The 4176-nt window shown below is 43.8% G+C and overlaps 1 non-coding gene across 1 annotated transcript; it reads right to left on the reverse strand.

Annotated features, from left to right (window-relative positions):
• Positions 1 to 1709: 1709 nt before the first annotated feature.
• Positions 1710 to 1816, reverse strand: LOC123171669 (small nucleolar RNA R71). Its single transcript, XR_006485346.1, has one exon. It is a non-coding gene; the product is annotated as a small nucleolar RNA R71 (small nucleolar RNA).
• Positions 1817 to 4176: the final 2360 nt, after the last annotated feature.

A 4176-nucleotide genomic window follows, 5' to 3' on the forward strand; every position in this document is an offset into this window, starting at 1 on the left:
ATAGCAGAGTACAAGGGGGTCGAAGGAAAGAAAATCATCAGCGCCGACTGCCTTTTTCTCCCCTCCTCCTCGCTGCCTTCCACTACTCACCTACCACCAGATCGAACAAGGGGATCAAGGGGAACCAGTAGAAGAACCAGATCGAAGGAGAGAGAGAGAGGGAGAAGAGGGTGCCGGGAGACTGGCGGTGGCGCCCGATCCACCATGAAGCTGCCCCGAACTGATCGGCGATCCACCGCTCCTCTCCAACTACGACGCCGACCTGCTGCACTTCCTCGTCTCCAACGACGACGCCGACCTGCTTCACTTTCTCGTCTCCAACCTCAAGATCGACCACTGCTACTCAGCTCCAACTCCTGCTGCTGCGACCTCCCTGACCGACGATCTCTGCCACTCCTTCTCTCCCCCTCCTCGCTGCTGAGAGGGAGAGGATCGACCAGAGGCCAGGGGCGTCGGGCCTTCTGGTGCTCCACGCAAGATCGTCTCCAACGTGCTCTGCTGCTACTCTTCTTTGCCTGCAACATCTACAGCTTCGGATCGAAGATCATCAAGACCCATAGGCTCTGAACCTCTTTCTTCTCTTGTTCCTGTTCTCTGAATATATGCACTGTTGGATCTGAAAATTACTTTGTTACCTGTGTACCTTTGCTGAAACCTCATGTATCCTTGCTGAATTGTTGTTACACTTGCTGGATATTAAGTTAGTAGTTATTCTCCTGTGAGCCGCTGTCACATTAATTGGTTGCATGAGTTGTGTGTGATGTCTGAACCATCTTCCATGTGCTAGTTTTACTTGTCTGTTTGATTACAAGAAAACCACTAAAAAAGAGACAATCCTATTTCTGAACCCTTTACCTTTGCTGCATTTTATTTTGTTTTACCTTGCTCTAGTAGCTGCTTGTTGTCACTACGGTTTAATTCATCTATTCCGTTGTTCTGAATGTGTGCTTCGAAGTTCTAGATCCCTGAGGAGAACACGACATCTGTAGTTTGGGCGCAAAAACCCTGCTATATTACACTTGATCATTTTGGCGCCGTTGCCGGGGATCTAAATTTCATTAGCACATTAGTAGAAGCAGATCAGGATTTATTTTAGGTCGACTACGTAGTATTGCTGGCAACTAACCATTTCCTAACATTGGCTGCAGTTTTGAGAAAACTAGCATGTGTCAATTTCAGGAACTTTATAGGAAATTGTCTTATGCTTCAACCTGACTATTCACTAGAGCCATTTGATCCAGAAATTGAAAGGACTTTATTGAGAAGAAGAAGAGAGAATGAAATACGGTTTCAAGTTGCTGAAACTTTGCAAGATCAAGAAGAAGAAAAAGATGCCTGATCCAGTACCTTTGCTCAGGGACTTGTGGATCCCAAGAGATCATGGGATACCAGGACAAATGGTGCAACCAATTATTCAGGCGAACAATTTTGAATTGAAGCCTGCTCTGATTAACATGGCACAACAGTCCAGATTTGGTGGAACAGCTTTAGAAGATCCACATGAGCATATAAGGACTTTCTTGGAGTATTGTAACACTCTCAAGCAAAATGGAGTTTCACCGAGTGCTATCAGATTATCACTATTCCCATTTTCCTTGAGAGATGGAGCAAGAGTATGGCTTAACTCATTGCCTGAACATCTGAAGGATACTTGGGAGACCTTATTGCAGACATTTCTTGAGAGATACTTTCCACCAACAAAAGCTGCTGAATACAGGGACAAGTTAACAAGGTTTACTCAATATGATGGAGAAAGTTTGTATGACGCATGGCAAAGATTCAACTCTTTAATCAGAATGTGTCCTCGTCATGGTTTAGAAAGATGGCTGGTGTTACAAACCTTTTACAAAGGACTGTCCATTCAGACCAGAGCTTTTGTCGATTCTGCAGCTGGAGGAGGAATCATGAACAAAACCCTTGATGAAGCATTCGCATTGATTGAAAGTATGGCGTCTCATCATTTCCAATGGTCAAGTGAAAGAGCAATAGCACCACCACATCCTGGTGTGTACAATGTGTCTGCAAATGATAGCATGGCGGCTCAAATTGACATCTTGAACAAGAAGATGGACAGTATCATGTCAAATTGCATCGGTACATCTGTAGCTTCAGTAAGTGTGCCTCAAATGTGTGATGTATGTGGCCAAGCAGGTCATCCTTCAACAGAATGCACCTTCTTATTCAGCAATTGGATCATCGGTTTCAGAAGTAAGTTATGCCCAAAGTCAAGGTCCATTCTCAAACAGTTACAATCCTTCTTGGAGGAACCATCCAAACTTGTCGTACAAGAACAATCAGTCATATGCAAGTGGATCGACAGTACAAGGAAATCGACCACCAAATCATCCAAGTCAATTTCAAGTGCCGAGGCAGAATGAACAACAAAATGTTCAGTCAAATGGAATGGAGGAAATCATGAAGATGTAGTTGGAATTGATGAACAAGATGACAAATGAAGTTAATGGCTTAAAGGATTATGTTAAGATGCTTGTGAGCAAAATGGATAGTATGGTGGGAGAAAATGAAGCATGGCTGCCTGCTCAACCAATTCCAAACCCGAAAGCTCACTCTGGGGCAATATCTTCAGTTGATGCAGTGACTACAAGGAGTGGAGCTATGACAGGACCATTACTTCCTATTCCGAAGACATATGTGCCTCCTGCTATGAGGCCAAGTTCATCCGGAACTCCACCTTCAACATCCACCTTCAACATCATCAGAGAAAATAAAGGAGAAAGAAGTTGATAACCGAATTGAAACTGAAGTCGAATTTCCTAGTTTTCAAACAAGAGCTGAGCCTTTGCTAGAGGAAGCAATAACAACCAACAACATTCCCTTTCCTGAGAGGTTCAACAAACCCAAAGATGACAAGCAATTTGCCAAATTTTTGGAAACTATGAAAGGAGTTCAGATTACTATTCCTATTCTTGAAGTCGTCTTCCATGTTCCGATGTATGCCAAATATTTCAAGGAATTATTAACAAAGAAAAGAAGCATGTCTGAGCCAGAAGTTGTAACTCTATCAAAGGAATGCAGTGCAAGAATTCAGAATTCCATGCCTGAAAAATTGGATGATCCAGGAAGTTTTTGTGTACCATGTGTGATTGGAAACAAAACTTACAGTGCTCTATGTGACTTGGGCTCAAGTGTTAGTGTGTTACCACATTCAGTCAGCAAAAGGATGTTCTTGGGAGAATTAAATCCAACATCCATAACTCTTCAGTTAGTCGACAGAACATACAGGAGACCTGTTGGAATTCTTGAGGATGTTCCAATCAAAGTTGGGAAGTTTGCTTATCCGGTTGACTTTGTAGTGCTAGATATGGAGGACAAGAGTGAGGCCGTGATTCTTGGAAGACCATTTTTGGCCACAGCTGGTGCACTTATTGATGTCCAAGGAGCTAAATTGAGCTTGAGGTTCGGAAATGAAAAGGTGGAGTTTGACATGAAGCATGCAACACATGTTCCGCAAAGAGAAGAACACTGCTACAGAATTGATACATTACAGAAATGTGTGGAAGAAGGTTATGAAGAGAGGTATGGAAGTAATTGTTGTGCGGTAGTTGAGGAGGACAATAGTGAAATTAGATGAGGAAATCAGACCTGTGAGCATGTTGGAAAGTAGTGCCAGGTCATTAGAGAAGATGCAACCAAGGCAAATAGAAATGAAACAACTTCCAGAAAGTTTGAAGTATGCATTCTTACACAATGAAAACCAGTGGCCAATTATCGTAAACAGTGAGTTGACGGAAACGCGAATAAAAGGGCTTCAAGCAGTTTTGCAAAAGTACAAGGATGTTATTGGGCACCGATCATGGAGTTTACCTCCGCGGATATCTTTCAGCACTCGCCCTTGGACGACATGCTAAATTCATTGAGGTCTCTCTCCTTGTCAGGAGGCCCTTGGTCGAACTATGTCCGGCTTGAGTGAGAAGCGGACGACGAAGAAATTCGTTCCCCACCCACCACCCACTTAATAGCCACTGTCGACGACTTAACCGACATGCTTGATTTCGGCTCCGAAGACATCGACGATATGGACGACGGTGTAGGAGAAGAACAGGAACCATCGCCCGCAGGGCACTGGACTGCCACCTCATCATATGATATATACATGGTGGACACCCCCAAAGAAAGCGATGGCAATAAGACAACGGAGGATAATCCCCTCGAGAA

Source organism: Triticum aestivum, chromosome 7D (assembly GCF_018294505.1).
Source record: "Triticum aestivum cultivar Chinese Spring chromosome 7D, IWGSC CS RefSeq v2.1, whole genome shotgun sequence".
NCBI classification, from domain to species: Eukaryota; Viridiplantae; Streptophyta; class Magnoliopsida; order Poales; family Poaceae; genus Triticum; species Triticum aestivum.